This window comes from Tenrec ecaudatus, chromosome 2 (genome assembly GCF_050624435.1).
Source record: "Tenrec ecaudatus isolate mTenEca1 chromosome 2, mTenEca1.hap1, whole genome shotgun sequence".
In the NCBI taxonomy this organism is placed as follows: domain Eukaryota; kingdom Metazoa; phylum Chordata; class Mammalia; order Afrosoricida; family Tenrecidae; genus Tenrec; species Tenrec ecaudatus.
Window position 1 is genome coordinate 210045788 of NC_134531.1, and position 19100 is coordinate 210064887.

The following is a 19100-nucleotide window of genomic DNA, read 5'->3' on the forward strand; positions in this document are numbered from 1 at the left end:
CCCTTGGGTGAGATTGGCCATTCCTGGCATCTCGGGTTTTGTTTTGCTTTTCCTGGAAGATGACCGCTGGGGCCCTCCCTCGTGGCCTGTACAGCACGTAGGAAGTGAGGGGGGCAGGCTGAAGTAGGGGCTGAGATCTAGGGGTGAGGAGGAGTCCTGATGGAGGGGCTTGTTTGCATGTCAGGGGACTTAGGATCACGGATCATCTCATCGCGCTCAACCGATGCTGGTGGTACTATGCACAACAGACCCCCCCAGGGGCTGCCCCGCAGCACCCTCTGATCACTGCCAACAGGCGCCTATTGTTGCTCCCACCAGAGCGTCCCAGTGAGGGCCTCCCTCCCTCCTGCTGGCCCTCCACTGCACCAGACACGATGCCCGCCTCCCTCGAGGTGTCTGCCAGATGGCATGCCCAGAGCAAGGCAAACACCCTCTACCATGAAGTCCATGCCAACTCACCATGAGCCTCTCTAGGGTGTCTGAGGCGGAACACCTTTACAGGAGTGGAGTCCCGTCTTTCTCCTGCAGAGCAGCTGGTGAGTTTGAACAGCGAACCTTGAGGTTAGCAGTCTAATGCCTACCAATGGTGCCATCAGAGCGCCTGAAGCAAGCAAGCCAGACAGTCTCCAGTGGGGCTCCAGGGCATTTTCATGGCTCATTTTCCAAGTAGACCAGTCGGCCTTTCTTCCTAGTCTGGTTGCGTCTGAAGGCTTCGCTGAAGCCTGTCGGCCATGGCTATCCCTGTGGTAACCCTGCGGCGCAGCTTCCAGCATCACAGCGACATGCAAGCCACCTCAGCAGGGGATGCCCACAGATGGGTGGTGCAGGGCTTTAGCCCACAGCTGTCTGTTGGGCTAGTAGGTTTTCACTGACATAACTTAAAGTGCAGCCTAGGCATTTCTGTACGACTGAACAGGTGGTGCCCAGATCCCGGGGATAACCAGAAGGTCTCAGGAAAACTGCTCCTTGGAGAAGGAGACCAGAGATGATGACGTAAGATTGAAGGTCCGAGCTAACTGGCCAACCAAGGGCTTGCCTCTCGGTGGCCTGGGAAGCGTCAGAGTCCGGCAAGAGAGGGTGGCTTGGGGCCAATGAAGGCAGGGCTTGTAGCACTTCTGTTTCCTTCATTCTCTTGAGCGATGGACTGGTTTCAGCAGAGCTTCCAGACCAAAATCACTGCAAAGAAAGAATAGGCTGTCCACTTCAGGGGAATTAGCCACTGAGAACCTGATTGACAGCAGCAAACCACTGTCGGGCGCTGCAAACCTCCTGAGCAGCAGCAGCAGCAGCAAACATCAGCGCGTGTGTGAGGGCGGTGCAGGACTGGGGTGGCAGGTGCTTCATTCTGTTGTACACGGGGTCCCTATGGGTTGGAACCCCCTTGATGGCAGCTTACACCCGTCACAACGACGACAGTGGTGATTTCCAAGTCTATCCTCTCACAATAAAACACATGCATGCCCCTCCTCCCAGGATATGTATATCCACTCACTTCTGACCGTCGTTCCACCAGAACAAGGGTTTAGTGTTGGGAAAGATGTGTACCAAGCTGTGTTCTCTACCCATCCTTATTCAACCTGTGCTGAGCAAGTCCTCCCAGAAGCTGAACTCTGAGAAAGAACGTGGCATCAGGATGGGAAGAAGACTCATGAGCAACCAGATGGTAGAGGGCTTGAAGCACTTGCTGATGAAGGTCGAAGATTACAGCCCTCCACGTGGATTCCAAAGGAAACAAACACCCACACGACGGGAACAATCAGCAAAGTCATGCTAGAGAAAGGATGGAAGTTGTCAAGGACTTCGTTTTCATTGGATCTACAATCAATCCCCGTGGAAGCGGCCACCGAGAAAGGAAATGACAGATTGCACGGGGGGGGGGGGGGGGAGAATCTGCTGCAAAAGACTACTTTACAGCGTCCGTCCCAAAGCAAAGTGTCACTCTGAAAACTAAGAGGTGCCTGACCCACACTGTGTTATTTCCAGGCACCCAGACACGTGAGAGCTGGACTGTGGAAAATAAATAGCTCAGAGGAATGCATGCCTGTGGATTTGGTGTTGCAGAGAACATCGACTGTCCCATGGACTGCCAGAAGAATGAACAGATACGTGTTGGAAAAAGCATAGCCAGAACATTCCTTAGAAGCCAGGATGATAAGACTTTTCTTGCACATGGGGAGCGGGGGCACAGGGCACTAACCCACCCAAGGGGAGGGTGTTGTTTAGATCTCCACAGGAGAGAGGGACCAGACTTCAACTCGGTGTGCCAAGACATACATGCAACATATCAGCATGAAGCAGGGAACCAATAGAGAGGTCTGCGGGGCTGGCCCCAATCCCAACTATGTGGACACCGCCCCACCCCACCCCCAACCTGGAAGAATTCACTTCGGAAGACAGCACTGAAGCTACATCTCAGGAAGAGGGGCACATCTGATCAGAGCCCGCAAAGCAAATGAAGAGGGAAGAAGAGAGAGTGGAACACATCCTGGCCCACCATGCCCTGAGGACGATATTCCTGCTTAGAGCAGCCAATGCACAGAGAAGACCATAGGGCTGGCCCCACCATGAGACACTACGTCCTTCACTGACCCATAGCACTCCAAGGGATAACACTGGAGGCACAGTAAATTGTGCTTGATCTGACTCCACTATCCTGGGGTGAAACGCTAAGGGCATGCAAGAAAGCAAAAAGGGGAGCAAAGCAATGAAGTCCCTGGGGAATACCAAAAATAGACATTGGGCCCAGGGCATTGTACCCCACCAGACTCGACCAGAAAACACTCCTAAAGGTCAACAAACAGACCTGGAACTATTTATAGGCTTTTCTCACTTTTGTTGTTGTTATTTTTGTTGTTTTGTTTTGCTCCATCTTGTTTCTGTGCTAATTATTGTCTCTGCATGTCTGTCTAGATAAGATAAGTGGTATAAACAATCCAGAGGAGAAAACAACGGGACTGACGGTTTTCGGGGACACGGGAGCGGGGGAGGCAGGTGAAAGGAAGTGGGTGTTAACAAACCCAGGGGCAAGGGAACAACAAATGATCTAAAATCAACGGCAAGGAGGGTATAGGATGCCTGGCAGGGCTTGATCAAGGACAATGTAACTGAGAGGAATTATTGAAACACAAATGAAGGCTGAACATGATAGTGGAACAAAAGGAAAGTAAATGGAAATAGAGGAAATAACTAGGAGGCAAAGGGCATTTATAGAAGTCTAAATACAGGCATGTACATATGTAAATATATTTTATACGATGGGAAAATAGATCTCTGTGCATATATTTACAGGTTTAGTATTAAGGTAGCAGATGGGCATTGGGCCTCTACTCAAGTACTTCCTCAATTCAAGAATACTTTATTCTAGTGACCTGGCATTCCATGATACTTAGCTTTCCAACATGATCACTGAAGACAAAATGGGTGCATAAGCAAATGTGGTGAAGAAAGCTGATGGTGCCCGGCTATCAAAAGATATAGCGTCTGGGATCTAAAAGCTTGATGATAAACAAGCAACCATCTAGCTTAGAAGCAACAAAGCCCACATGGAAGTAGCACACCAGCCTGTGTGATCATAAGGTGTCCATGGGATCGGGTATCAGCATCAAAGACCCAAAACAAAAACTCCTATCAATGTGAATGAGAGGGAGTGCGGAGTGGAGACCCACAGCCCATCTGTAGATATTGGACATCCCCTTACAGAAGGGTCACAAGTTAGAATGAGACAGTCAGGGTGCAATACAGCACTGATGAAACATACAACTTTCCTCTAGTTCATTGGGGCTTCTCCCCCAACCCCCAGTTCTACCTTACCCATCTGGCTAGACCAGAGCATGTACACTGGTACAGCTAAGAGCTGGAAACTCATGGAACCCAGGACAGATAAAGTCCTCAGAACCTACTGAGAGTAGTGATACCAGGAGGGGAAAAGGAAGGTGGGGGGAGAAAAGGGGAACCAATCACAATGATCTACATATAACCCCCTTCCAGGGGGACAGACAACAGAAAAGTGGATGAAGAGAGACAGTGGTCAGTGTAAGACATGAAAAAAAAAAAAAAGATAAATTATCAAGGGTTCATGCGGAAGGGAGGGTGGGGGAGGAAGGGGAAAAATTGTGCTGATACCAAAGGCTCAAGTAGAAGGAAAATGTTTTGAAATGATGTTGGCGACAAATGTATCCACGTGCTCGACACAGTGGATGGGTGTATGGATTGTGATAAGAGTTGTATAAGGCCCCCATAAAATGATTTAAAAAAAGAAGAAAAGACTTTGTCTTGCTTGCTTTGCCATGTTATCCTACTGACCTTGAGCCACCCCAACTCAGAGTGACCTGGACAGGGTTTCATGCATCTTTCTGGGAGCAGACAGGCTCATCGTTCTCGTGTAGAGAGACGAGTCAGTTGGAAGTGCTGGTCTTGCCGTTAAAAGCCCCGTGCCAGCCCATAGCGACTCTAGGACTCCATTCTGCTTTGTTTTGTAATCGTTTTATTAGGGGCTCATACAACTCTTATCACAATCCATACATGCATCAATTGTGTAAAGCACGTTTGTACATTCATTGCCCTCATCATTCTCAAAACATTTGCTCTCCACTTAAGCCCCTGGCATCAGCTCCTCATTTTCCCCCTTCCTCCCCGCTCCCCACTCCCTCATGAACCCTTGATAATTGATAAATTATTATTTTGTCCTATCTTGCCCTCTAGGACTCCTTTTGACAGGCTATCAGAAGGGACTCATCCTTGGAGCAGGACATCAGGCTTGAGAAAGTAGATAGTGAGTGGAAAGAGAAGGCCATCGAGGAGATGGAGCGACACAGTGGCTACAATGATGGGATCAAATGTACCTGCTAGAGTGAGGATGGTGCAGAACCAAGCACCACGTGATTTCATTCATACACCGGATCACTGGGCACCCAGCAGCAACGCGTATGTTACAGTGTTACATGTTATCACCGATTGCTTTTTGTGATTGCTGTTTGAGCCACCAAGTCCGTTCCAAGTCACAGTGACCCTGGAGGACCGAATAGAACGTCCCCAGGCTGTAATCTTCACAGGAGCAGACCACCAGGAGTGGCTGAGGGGCTTGAACTTCATCCCTGTGCCACCAGAACCACCTAATAGCAAACAGTAATGGCAACAACAACAATAGTAATAATAGAAATAACAATAAGAATAGCAACTCCATGCTCTTCCAGGAGATTCTAACTTCCTGTGTGAGACAGGGTTCTCGAGAGAAACAAAAGCAGAATGCTAATATATATATATATTATATATATATAACTTAAGAAATAAACATTTATATATATAACATTATATATATAAACATTATGTATATATATATAAAACTTAAGAAATAAACATTTAATTAAATTATAAAGCAGTACAAATGGCTCGGTGTGACTCACTCCCGTGAGACAGTTGTGAGACACTGGCAGTCCTTCAAGGCTTGAGGGCCGCCAGGTAGTCCTCTGCAGAGCAATTCAGGCTATCTATGCACAGGCAGCAAACAGCAAGGCAGGTCAACAACAGTCAGCCAGATGACAGAGTCCAACAGTCCCCAGCTCTAGAGATGTATATTCCAGTAGTGTGGTGAAGCAGGTCTCGAAGGAACCTCAAGTTACAGCGACACAGTCCACGGATTAGGTATCTGACAGGTAGTGTAGCTTGTAAATTGAGACACAGAACAAGCAAGGCAGCTGCACACTGGCCTGGTGATCAAAGAGCAAGAGCCAAGAGAGGCGAGGCTCGCAGAGCCATTTATCTCTCCGCCCTTCAAATAATCCCACGTGTTCATTGGCCAGGCTGGCACAATAAACGTTAACAATCTCACTTCCCAACTCCTCGGGTCTTTGGTCACAAGTGAACTGCTCAGTGGTCTTCCACTGGTCACTTCTCTCCATTGTCTCTCTTCACTCTCCAGTCGCATGAAGGAAGGGAATTGGAACTCCTGGCCCATTGAGTCCTTGAAAGCAGTAGACCCTTAACAGAGATTTGTGGACGGAATTAACCACGTCTAGCGACAGAGGAGCAGGATCTCGTGGTGGCCTAGTAGTGATGAGTTGGGCTGCTGACCACAAGGGCAGCAGTTCAAAACCACTAGCCAGCCAACCAGCTCCTCGGGAGAAAGGCAGGGCCTTCTACTCCTGTGAAGAGTTAGAGGACAGTTCTACCCCGCCCTATGGGGTTGCTATGAGTCAGCACCAACCCGATGGCAGTGCGCTCTCTCCCCCCCATCCCCACATACCTCTTTTTCTCTGTGTGTGGCAGAGCACTTGACCGCTGACAGAAAGGATGGGAGCCCACCCAGCTGCTTCTTGGGAGGAAGACTGGACAGGTTGTCACCCCAGGACCCCCTCTTCTCTGTGCCGTGGGCCGCTGTGGGGCGGGGAGCTGATGCTGGATGACTGCAGATCCAGTGGGCTCTACAGCCGGAGGACAGCGTCCGGCTGCTCTCCTTGGAGGGGTCAGGAAGAAGCAGTGCCTTCAGGAGTGGTCAGGGTACAAAAAACCAACAACCCACTGCTACGGTCGAGTTGATGCTGGCTCATAGCGACCTTAGAGGACACCCCACCATGTAGCCCACTGTCCTACATGAGCTCCCTTGTCCTAGAAACTAAACCAGACTCCTTGCCATCTAGTCGATGCAGACTCAGGGGGACCCCATGGCACAGGGTAGAACTGCTCTGTGGGTTTCTGAGACTGCACCTCTTTATGGGAGAAGCGAGCCTCGCCTTCCCTCTGCAGAGTGGCTGCTGGTTCCCAACGACTAACCTTGTGACTAACAGCCCAACCAAAGCAGGCTAAGTAAGAACCACAGGTGCCTCTTCCGCCTGACCTGAAAATTCCACTTAAAGACACCTTTAGGAGCTGATCTTGTTCAAAGCCTGGGGACTGCCTGGACTAGGCAAGAACCAGGAGCAGGCTCCCTCATTAGTCACTGCTGTCAAGAGACGGCTCAGCACTGGCCTATTTGGTTCCCATCACGGGGGCGCTGAGGTGGGCTCTGGGACTGTCCCTCCCACGCTGCCCCCTCCCTCAGGGCTCTTGGCAGGTGCGGAGTTCATCTGGAAAGGTCAGCAAGTGCTATGGAATTCAAGAAGGATGTAATGCACGTCACAGCGCAGCAGGGTCTATGAACGGGCACCAGCACTCATGGTGTCTGGCCCTGCTAACCATGGTGATGGCGGTGGTGGAGAGGAGAGGGGAAGGGAAGGGAAGGAGGAGGCAGGATATTCTTGCAGTGACTGATCCTTCTGAGTGGCCCTTCCTGGAGAGCAGAGGGAGCCCAGAATCAGGAGTGCAGAGAACCCCACACTGGGCTCCTGTGGAGGGGACAGAGCTCCTTTGTTAATGCCTTGGGTCCTAGAAAATGCCACACACCCTGGTGGCCCCTGCCTGAGCCTCTCAGCTCCTAACACGAGGGCAGCTTCTGAGTCCATGGGGCCCGCGGCACCACCTTCGTCCTGTCCGTTCCAGTGGCTGGCCTGGACCATTGCCAGACAGGAGAGACCAGAAGCAGGGGTGTCTGCCCTTGCAGAGGGGCATGGGTGGAGGAGACGATGAAGAGGCTGCTGGAATCCTCGTGGAGTCGGACTGGAGGCCTGCCCAGGCTCACTTGCTGCTCCTGGCCCCGTCCCAGCAGGAATTGAGAGCCAGCCATGCCTGTGTCCCTGGGGGAGAAGGTGTCTGCAACACTGGCTGGTGAATATTCTTTTCTTTTCTAATGTGCTTGAAAGCCTGTCTCTGAGTCATCTGCCCCCCCACCTCCCACGCCCCAGTTGGCCCCTGTGCATCATGGGGCAGGGTGTCTTGTCCAATGTGCTGACTCTTGGTTTGCATGATCCAGGCCTGCTTCTGACCATCTGGGTGCCTGGGTGCCCTTGGCTACCCTAAGAGCCCAGACAGGGCCTTGTCAAGCCTGAGCCCTGGCCAGGTTCTGGACAGAGGGCATGGGTGTGGGCACCACACTCTCAGCCTTTTCCAGAATGGCTTTATGATGTGGGGCAGGTGACTTAACCGCTCTCTGCCTTGGCTTACCTATCTGAGTAGTGGATGCCATGGTGCATGGTCGTGGTGTCGGCTTGGATCTGGCTCCTCAGCAAGTGCTTGGTTAAGGGTTGGGTCTCCACCTGGTCAATGCACACCTCTGGTTTTCACTGCAGAACAAAGCTTATCTAATCAGGAGCTGCCACCAGGCCAACTCCCAGAATCCCCTCTGGTAGCATCAACACTTCAGCAGAGGCCTGAGGACATTGGCCATCCCCCCCCCACGACCCCCAGCAGTGACGTGAGCCCAGTCCGACCCATAGTGACCCTGTGCCCAACAGAACAAAGCACTGCATGGCCCAGCACCTCCCTCACAATGGTTCCGATGCCGCCAGTGTCCTTCCAGCTCTTCACGGACTTTCTGTTGCACTGTCCCTCCACGTTACCAAGGGTGATGTCCTTCTGCAGGGTCCAGTCTCTCCTGACAACATGTCCAAAGAATGGGAAACAAGTCTTGCCGTCCTTGCCTCCTTAAGGAGCACTCTGGCTGTATTTCTGCCAAGACTAAGTGTTTGTGTTCTTTGGGCAGTCGATTGGACTTTGAAGACTCTTCCCCAGCACCAACGTTCAAATGCATCGATTCCTCCTAGGTTTTCCTTTTCCTACGTCCAACTCCCACATGCATAGGAAGCAACGGAAGGGACCATGGCTTGGGGCAGGTGCACCTTCATCCTCAAAGTCACCATCTTGTTTTTCAGTACCCTAAAGAGGTCTTGTGCAGCAGAGCTGCCTAATGCAATGCATCATTTGATCTCTTCTTGACCTCTGCTTCCGTGAGCATGGACTGTGGATCCAAACAAGGCAAAATCCTTGACCCCTTCCACCTTTTCTCCATTTACTAGAATGTTACCTAATGGTCCAGGGGTGAGGACTTTGGTCTTCTTTATATCAAGATGTAAGAATCCATGCTGAAGGCTGCAATCGTTGATCTTTATCAGCAAGGGCTTCAAACCCTCCTCCCTTTCAACAAGCAAGGTTGTGTTATGTGCCTAGCGCAGGTTGTTTGTAAACCTTCCTCCAGTCCTGATGCTGCATTCGCCATGTAATCCAGCCTCTCTGATGACGTGCTCAGCACACAGACTGAACAAGCATGGTGATTGGATTCAACCCGGATGTGTACCTTTCCTGATTTTTTACCATGCAGTGTACCCTTGTCCCCGCGGGGTTCCCCTCTTCCACCGGGAGATGTCTTCCTCTCCAAGCATCCCTTCCCATTCCTGCACAGAGCCCCTGCGCTCCCTGGGCAGAGGGGTGGCTGTAGGTTGCTTGTAAAGAGGGACTTCCTGATCCTTCCACTCCCAGGGTGGCGTGTGGGGCCCCAACTCACTTGGAGGCCATGTAGCCGGGCACCGCTGGGCCGCCATCCTATATCTGTGGGATGTAGGCTTTGGGGTGACATAGATGGTCCTGGGGGCTCCTTTGGATTTCATCCCTGTGTCCGTGGGATACAGGCTTCTAGGGGTGATATGATAGGTCATGGGCAGAGGGGGGGGCTCCTTGGGATCACCCTGTGGCAACCCTGGGTCAGTATGAGGGGCGGGGATGCCGGCAGCACGCCGCCCAGGGCTCCTGAGAGCACATCAATAATTCAGGGCTTCAAACCTCCAGCCTTCTTTAAAATGCTTTCTCTCTTTTGACTCAGGGTCTTAATGAAAGTCCACATGCTCCCAGGACAATTTAATATTTAAACAGTTGGCTTCAGCTTTGAAGGTCGGCCCAGAGTGTGCAGTTGTGGGTGTGAGGGTGGCCAGGTGCCGGAAGAGAGGACAGAGCCAGGGTGGGCGGGCTCCGTGGAGGGAGGATGTGGGGCAGTCACTGGGGGGAGGTTCAGTGGGGGGGGCACGAAGGTGGGGGGAAGTCGCAGGAGGCACAGGGAGACACAGGAGCACGTATCTCTATGGATTCACCTGAAGGCAGCACATTGCTGTGGAAAGCCGTCCTGGCCCCGGGCCCTCCATCCTGGGTGGGACTCTGCTCCTCCTCTGAGCACAGAGCAGGGCCCCCTCTGCCCTGGCCTGCCCTGGCCTTCTCTGCCCCCCCCACACCCCACTCTGCCCCGATTCTCACGAACTCCTAGGAAAGCTGCCTCCTTTTACTCACCAGAGAAAATGCATTTTACACAGCTGGGAAATCTTACGGATGTAAAAATAGCCCTCCCGAGCCCGTGTTCTTTTCTTAATTTGATAAAGGACTTCAGAAAGGACACGTATCCGCGTTTCAATCACTGACGCACTGAAGGAACTCGGAGTGGGAGTTCACGGGGTCGGAGCGCAGCCCGGCGGCTCCTCTCCTGGGGTTTGCCTGCCCACCCTCAGGGGTTCATTCTAAACCGGGATCCAAAACGCTTGGGCCGACTCTAAACACAGCAGCCCTCTTGGGAACAGACTTTTGTTGATGGAAAGAAACGTGGGCGGCGGAGGCCCACTGTGTCATCGAGAGGCGGCCGTGTGTGGACGTCGACATGACGAGGGTGGGGGGGGGGCGCAGGCATGAACTCACTGCCCCTTGGAGTTGCTGTTTCCTATCGTTCCCTCCCGGGGTCCAGCTCTGCCCTGCCCTCTCCCCCACAGACAGGCCTGCTCTCCTTCATCAGCACTACCGGATGATGCTTGGTCCCGGAAGACAAGCAACTCAACAGATAGCCCCCCTCACAGAGGCTGAGCTCCATGTGGGGTGTGCAATGCCCACCGCAGTGTGCTCAGTGCCCCATGGCCTCCCTCGTTACCGACAGCAGCCCTGCCCCTGCCCTCGGCCACGTCCCCTAGGGACCCAGCACAGGTCTGAGGCAGGGTAGGGAGCAGAGGGGCGAGCTGTGGGTCCCCACCCCACCCCCACCCTACCCTAGGCCCTGGGCTGTGCCCACCGCCTGCTGCCTGCCCTGTGACCCTGTCAGCTGCTCCACTGTCTTCCTGACATCATCCACCTGAGCGCAGGTCCCCAAAGAATGAGCCCTTGGTGCTTGTGGTCCCTCGGGCCTCCTCCTCCTCCTCCGCACCTCAGGTGGAAGCGGACACATCAGCCCAGGAAACCCTGCCCGCCCATCGCCCTGACGAACTTCTTCCCAGCATGCTCCGCACTCAGCTTATGTGCAAAGGGGCCCCGTGGTTTTCCACTTGGGGTCTCCACTGTCCCTGAGATTTCCCTAACAACTCAACCACAAGCACTTGGCTGATGGGCACCATGGCTGGTGTCCCCACACACTCTGGCTCTGTAGGTTCTCATGGTCAGAGCACCAACCTCCTGCTGGGGGTGGGGTGGTCAGAGCCTATGGTTATCCTGGGGGAGGGGGCCCACTGCTGAAGTCCTGCCCTGCTCCCAGAGCCAAGTCCCCTGGATCCCCCAGCACCACCACCCCTGCCAACCACAAGCATTCCTAAATCCAGCTGGCTTCCCTAGCCCCTCTGACCTCTCCCAGTGACATCTGTATCCGGAGACTACCCAACACCCCAAGCCCATCCCATTTCCCTGAGCCCTCTGGCTGCCCCCACTCCCCCTTCCCTGCTGTTCTGCACTACTTCAATCAAGGCCCATTTCCACCCTCAGGCATAACAGCTGCTCCCGCCAGCTTCCCAACTCCCACAGAGGGCTGATGTTGAGTGGGCACCTCGGCTGACTGCACCACAGAACCTTCCTTGCGGTTTATTGCACGCACACGGCTCAACAAGGGAACGCATTCCCCACGCCCAGCTCGTGAGAACCAGCCTGAAGTGGCAGCTGGTCCCCAGGTCACCCTTCGCCTTGCTTCTCATCGGCTAGCCCTTAGGCCTTCCCTGCTGTCTGTCAGGGACTGTCAGTCCCCTCCCCCCCGCCCCATGGCACACTGCAAACCTGGCGGAGGCCTGTGCACCCCAGCACATGCGGGAGCATGGTCAACTTCTAAGCAGCTGAGCTCACACTGCACTAGCAGGCATGCCCCAGGCTGGGTATACAATATGAGAAACCACCTGGGGAAAACCCTTTTTGTATCCCCCCTCTTGGACATTAGCTCATACCATTGCAGCCCCTCCCTATTGGCATTCTATTGCCGCCACAGTCTCTCAGCTTCATTTCCACTTTTCTTGTGAACTGATTATTCAGTTAATTGTCCATGGTTCATCCCACTTCCCATCAGACTGGCATGGAAGATCAGTGTTCTGCTTTTACTTTTTTTTATTGTGGTGAAAACACACCCAGCCGTCTCCAATTCAGCAATTTTGACGTGCTGTTAGTCTAGGTAGACTAGAGAAACAAATTCATAGATACACCTATGTGTATAAGAAAGAGCTTTGTATACAAGGGCAACTGTATATTGAGAAAACATCCCAGCCCAGTCCAGATCAAGTCCATAAATCTGATATTAGCCCCTATGTCTGACACTAGTCTATAAATTCCTCTTCAGACTCACACAACACATGCAATGATGCCGTATGCAGGAAGATCACAGGCCAGTGGATGGTATGGACTTGTGGATCCAGTGGCGGTAGAGGCATCTCAGTGCAGGTGTGGCTCTCCATGTGGTTCCTCTGGCAGGGGTCAGCATGACTCCATGTGTCTTGTCAACAAGACCAGAGAGAGTGTCTGTCTTCCAGTGAGCTATTGATCTTCTTCGCGCCTTCAAATGAGGTCATCAAGCTGCGACTTGATTGACAGGCTAAACCCCACCCCTTTACTCTGAGTAGGCTCAAATTGAGACCAGAGCATGTAACTACCACACATGTCTAGATTTAGTGACACTATCTTCTTCATGTTGTGCAACGTTCCCACTCTCCCTTTCTGAAAGATTTTATCACCATTACAATGAGCTCAGTGCTCCCCTTACAACACCGCCCCCCCCCCCCCACCCGACCCTGGAGCCCAGTACCATCAGCCAAAACAAGGTCAAGGGCTGACTGTGGGACAGGCCATCAATTTGCTCAGATGCAAACTCAGGCTGAAGCTGAAGAAAATGCAAACAACCCGGAGTCTAGGCCACCTGACACGTGAGAGCACGTTATTAGGAGAAACCAGCCTCTGGACAAGGACATCAGGCTCGGGAAAGTAGAGGGTCTGAGAAGAAGGGGGAGACCCTAAGATGGATCGACATCGGAGTTTTTAATAGCGGCGCAAGCAGAACACCTGTGAGGCTGGCACAGACAGGCAACGTGTCCTTCAGCACACACAGGGTCGCCTGGAGTTGGAACCATTCACTGGCCCTTAACAGTGGCAGCCCTTGTCCCACCCCTGGCATCCACGAAGAAACCCCGTTTTCTACTTATCTCCTTATTGCATATGCATGCCACCACAGAGCACTTGTCCTTTAGTGACAGGCTTATTTTGCTCAGCGTGATATTTCCAAGGCCCGTCCGTCTTGTGACATGAACAGGCCACGGGTCCTCCTCATGGGCTGCACAGTACCCCGTTCCGTGTGTGTATATTGTATCTGCTTATCTGCAGATGGGTGTGAGGCTGTTTCCACCTCTTGGTGATTGTGAAAAGGGCTACAAGGCACTCGGATGTAGAGGCTTCTGTTTTCATTCAGCATTCTCCTTCGCTTATGTAGTAGGCCACCTCCCCGGCCCCGGAAATTTAACCACTTATCTTTAACAAGGTGTCTGAAATGAACATTCCAGCACTCGCTGTGAGCATTTGCCTCCCGAAGCGCCGCCGGTATTCAGGATTTTAGCTCTCTCATCACCACACATTAGACACGCGGACATGGCGATGACGATGAACTTACAAAGATAATTTTGACTTCGCATCACATTCTTTTGCCAAGGGGGGCAGGAGTGACTCTGAGGTAGACTTCTCACCAATCCTGCAGGACGTCCAGGTCACATTCTGCTCAACACCAGTGGTCGACGTGTCTCTTTGATGCTGAATGGATTTCAGTGGGGCTTCCAGACTAAGACGCACTAGGATGAAACACGTCCTACTGCTGAACATCAACCAGAGAAAACCTGGTGGATTTCAATGATCTCGTTCACAACTGATAAGACTGGGCAGCGTTTCATCTTGTGTGCAAGGGTTTTCATGACCAGAAGGCCAACGCAACCTCAGCAGCTTGTAGCTTGCTGCGATGTTAGGTTTTGTGTCAACTTGGCTCGGCTGGCATTCTCAATAATTTGGCAGTTGAGGCCTGCCCCATGATGTGATCCAACATAATCAACCCCACGATGAGATCAGCTGGGAGCAGCCAAGTAGTTGTGGGAATATTTGGATGGCGTTCAGCCCCTTACATTGGTCACAGCCCTAGTTTCCTCTGAGGTACAGCCTACGTCACATATAAGTTGACACTGTGGGAAAATTAGCTTGAGCGTTACCATTCTGGATCCTACATCTGGCTCTGTGTGAGCTATTTTCTTGATATAAATTCATTTCTCTCTCCATATATATTTGTGTGTGCACACACACACACATCACTGCTTTTGTGTCTCTAGAGACTCCCACTCTAATGCACTTACCACATCTCCGATCTCCTTTTAGGATCAACTTTCTCCCTTCTGATGTGAATGCTTTAGAAGTCCCTTATTCTTGCGTGCTGGGGATAAGTTTTCTTCGTTTCTGAAAATGTTGCAATGCTTTTATCTTATTGCTTGTTTATCCTTCCTCAGCACTCGGGCATTGCTCCCCTCTGACTTCTCTTGCTCTTGTTGAGAAGCTAGCTCTCTGCCCAATGATTGCTTCTTTGTGGAAAATCTGCAACAACATTCCCCCCCCCACACACACACACCATGCTGACTTCCTTTACGATCATTTCTTGTCTTTGTGATTTACAGCTTCACTACAAACTTTTTAAGAATGGAACTTTTATGGCTGGGGAGGTTGGGGGGAAAGGGGAGCTAATCGCAATGAGTAGAAAAGAATGAAAAAAAATGCTCTAAACCGATTGTGGTGATGATTGTACAACTCTTCCTGATGTGACTGAACTCTTGAATTACGTGATATGTGAATTATATGCCAATAAAACTTAAAAATAAATAAATGTAAAGAAACAAACAAAAAGAATGGAATTTTTAAAAACTAATTTTGATATGGGTTGAATGTTTCCCCCTAAATTCATGTCCACCTAGATCTACAGAACAGGATCTTATTCACCAGCAGTCTTTGTAGATGCCATTAGATAAACTGAGGTCATACTGGTGCAGGATGAGTCCCAAATCCAATGCTTATCAGAGGAGAAACCAGAGACAGGGAGGCACACAGGAAAGGGGGTCATGTGCCAATGGAGACAGAGACTGGAGGGAGGCAGCTACAAGCTAAGGAACACCAAGGATTGTTAGGGACACTAGAAACTGAGAAGGGCATGGACGGGCCCATATAGGCCTCCAAAGAAAGCACGGCTGTGCCGACACCTTGTTAACTTCTAGCCTCCAGAACTCGAGAGGGTGCACTGCTATTGCTTAAAGCCAGCCAGCTTGAGGCTCTAGGTTACAGCAGCCCTAGGAAACACACGTGACACGCCCCGTGTCCCCTCTTTCTGTGGATCCTGGCTAATTCCCAGCCATTCAAGTTTTGTCTCGCCTCCATTCTCAGATGGAATTCTGATGGCATAATCATTACAAGGCCAATAGTTCAAAACCACCAGTAGCTCCTCAGGCAAAAGATAGGGCTTTCTACTTCCATTAAGAGTCCCGGTCTCAGAAACTCACAGTTCTACCCTGTCTGGTGCGGTTGCCATGACTCAGTCATCACTCAATGGCAGTGAGTTGTGGTTGTTTTTTTTTTCCCCCTCCACATTCCCTGAGTTTTCCCTTCCTGGGAATCTGATTATATCTATGTTAAAGAATGCCCTTCGACCCTTTGTAGCTCTTAACCTTTTTCATATTTTCCGTCTCCTAATCTCTGTGCTGCATTTTAAAGTGTTCTTGCATTGGCATGGCAGTTCACCAATTGCTCTTCAGTTACTAGCTAATCTGTTTCTTAAAATTTACACCAATTAAAAAATAATCAACAATTGCTATTTCTAGGATTCGCATGTTTCCCTCCAAATTATTACAGCCTCGAGTTGTTTGCTTATTTCGATATGCTTTCTTGAGCCACCTCAGAGAATTGTATCGGTATCCGATCACTCCACCGTCTGCCCACGGGGGAGCCCACGCCTCCGGTTGCTCGGAGCTCTCATCACGCGCGGAAGCTTGTTTCCCTGCAAATCTGCTGATTGCTGATGACGAGCTCCTCATGCGGGTGGGGGGAGCCTGTGACTCCTTCAGGTACCTTGCTCCCCCCCCCCCCAGCCCAAGAGACCAGTGGCTGGGAGACTGACTGTTCTCTGGACTGCAGCGCTAAGACTTACCCCACAGACCGCCTTCCCTTTGGGGTGCGGCTTCGGGTGAGCCTCGGCAAAACAGCAGCACAGGGAGTGCGGAAAAACCCACGGGGGAAAATGGCCGGAAAGGAGGGGCCACGCGGAACCGGAAAAGGGAGATCCCGCCCTCAGATTCTGCTTTTCAGCCCTTCCTACGCCCACCTGGGGGCGTGGTTGAGGGTAATGGCCATTCTGATTGGCTGCGATCAGGAGCAGTATGATGTAATGCTGCTGGTTTCTGGTGCGCATGGCCAGGTGGCTCTAGTTAGCGCATACTCACCTTTGGGTCTTCCCCATAGGTGTCTAATGTGTGCCCAATTTCTTTCAACCCCCCCTTTTTTTGTGGCACGGTCAGCTAATCTTCATTGGCATAGGCATTCGATGGAGACCATTCCTTTCCCCCCAGTCTTTCTGCCTGTCACCTCCACCTCCTTGTATCCACCTGGGTGATACAAGTCACGTCACCAAACTGCTTAGCTGCCAACCTAAAGGTTGGCGTTTCAAGTCTACCCAAATACGTCTCAAAACAAAGACTTGGTGATCTACTTATAAAAAAAGCAGCTGTTGACCACCCGTGAGCACAGTTCTACTCCGTCAACACAAGGCTTGTCATGAATTAGAACTGGTTCCATGGGAACTGGTTAACCTGTACTTTGGAGACTTACTGGTGAAATGGGAGGAAGCAGTGTGTTACTGCCCCAGCAGGCAGTCTGCCCTTCCCCCAATTCCTCTGTCTAAAGATTTTTCCCTAGTGCCGCACCCTCTGGTCCCCTTGCATTCGGATTCTAGTTCTTTGTTAATTTAACAGCATCAGACCCACAGACTGATGCCAACACACACACACACACACACACACACAACACACACACGCCCGCGTGCAACATCTCTGAATTTCATCTCCCAAGCCCCATCTCTGAATTTCATCTCCCAAACCCAAACTGGTCGCAGGTAACAATTATACCAGGCCGCCCTGGCACCTGGGGATGAGAGGGACGCCAGACCCTGGCTGCCTGAATGGCTGCAGGCAACTTCCCTGAAGTCCCAAGACGCAGAAGGGTTACGCACAGCAGACAAGGGGCCTCTTTGCAGCTGGCAGCGCCTGTGTCTGCTCTCTGCCGAGCATTAATTACCTGGCTTTTCAAATTAGAATCTTCCTTGATTTCAGACATTTTTCTCCTTTAAAAGGGTGCGGAGGTGATTTCTAAGTGGGAAAGGAGCTCATTTGGCAAATTGCTAAAGCTGCGTTATCTCTGCCCTTGGCGTGGAGGAGGGGGAGTTCCGGGAGCCAAAAGTGGCTCTCCAAGTGCAGCGTCCGTGCCCAGAGGAACCTGCTACGCCTGGCTCTTAGGAGGCACACAATTACGAAGAGACCTGGCTGGGAAAGAGGCAGGGGTGAAACCTTTCCACCTGCACCACCCCTCCAGGGACCAGCGACGCCAGCACGGCCAGGCGACTGAGCCGAGGGCTGATAACACAGAGGCAAACTAGACTGCCTGTGACCATCTGGAGCCCTGGCTGCCCCAAAGCCCTGAATTTAGAAAGCCGTTCAGATGTCGTCTGGAAGATAAGCCCAAACGTCGCCTGCTGTCCCCGGGGGAGCGGCTCTGGGTCCTCCAGCTTCTCAGAGCCTGGTCTTCATCACCGAGACCTACAGCTGAGGTCTCTGTCCGGACTGCTCCTGCCCAGCCCCGGAGACACGTCCGCGTTGGGGGAAGGGGCTGCCACATCTGTGCCCTGCAGTCCCCAGCCTTCCCAGACTTTGGTCTCACGGTACTCAGTCCCTCCCCGCCACCTCCTCTCACTCCGATGCCTCTCCATGACTCCCTCCACCCCACTTTTCCGCTTCTCACCTTGCCTGGGACCCCCTTCTTCTCCATGCCCGACTCGGTCTTCACAGTGCCACTAGGTCCAACTTGGGTTTGGTCCTCCCGTAGTAGCCACTGGATCCTGGTAGGGCAGGCTCTGGAAGAGGCTGGCCAAGACCCCCTTCTTCTCCAGGCCCACTCTGTCTTCCCCGTGCCCCCAGGTCCAACTTGGGTTTGGTCCTCCCGCAGCCACTGGATCCTGGTAGGGCAGGCTCTGGAAGAGGCTGGCCAGGGCGGCCGAGCTCCCAGGGGCGCCGGCAGCGAGCTGCAGGGACAGAAGCTGTATCCTGACACCATCGCCCGAAGCAGCGGCAGGCAATGGTATCGGCCACTGGAGGGCCCCTTACTCCGGGTGGTAACCCCTCTCCCCCAGGGCCCCCACCACTGCTCATCAGTAGGGGTGTGGGCTTGAGAGCCTGACGTCCGCCAATGGGAGGGCTGGAAAGTCCGGCTTTTGAGGGGCGGGGCTGCGCAGCACGGAAAGGCGGGGTTAGGAGCGATGTCCGCCATTGCGTCGGGATGCGTCGGGACTGGACCGCTTCGTCCACCCAAACAGAACTTGCCTTCATGTGCATTCCGACTTCTGGCGATCCCATGGAAGGGCCAAGCATGACCCCTTGGGGTTTCCGAGAGGGTACATCTTTACGGAGTAAACACCTTTATCTTCCGCGAGCGGCTGATGGCTTGGAACCGCCGACCGGATAGCAGCTCAGAGGGTAACCAACTATGCCATGAGGGTTCCTACTCTGTCCACCAGGGGTCCTTGACCAGCGTCCGCAGGGGGTGACGCCAGGCGTTGCTAGATCTGTCCTTGAACCTCCTATGCGTGCCGTTGTGCAGTGTGTACGAGGCTCGTCCACGCTGTCTGAGCAGTGGGGCTTAGTTTATTGTTGCTCTGTGTCCGCCGGTGACAGGGTACCTGTCCGTTC

General features: G+C 52.3%; 1 long non-coding RNA gene across 7 annotated transcripts in view; it reads right to left on the reverse strand.

Moving 5' to 3' along the window:
* The window catches only part of LOC142439701 (uncharacterized), a 59723-nt gene extending 41173 nt beyond the window's left edge, over positions 1-18550 (reverse strand). For 5 of the 7 annotated variants that reach the window (XR_012782871.1, XR_012782867.1, XR_012782869.1 and 2 more), the window contains exons 1-4: positions 18157-18550; positions 8035-8153; positions 6242-6451; positions 460-1176 (exon numbers count right to left, since the gene is read on the reverse strand). This is a non-coding gene — a long non-coding RNA (uncharacterized LOC142439701). Of the gene's footprint in view, positions 1-459; positions 1177-4643; positions 5977-6241; positions 6452-8034; positions 8154-18156 lie in introns of those variants that run through there. The other 2 variants (XR_012782866.1, XR_012782870.1) reach the window with 2 other exon arrangements.
* Between the last annotated feature and the right edge of the window lie 550 nt (positions 18551-19100).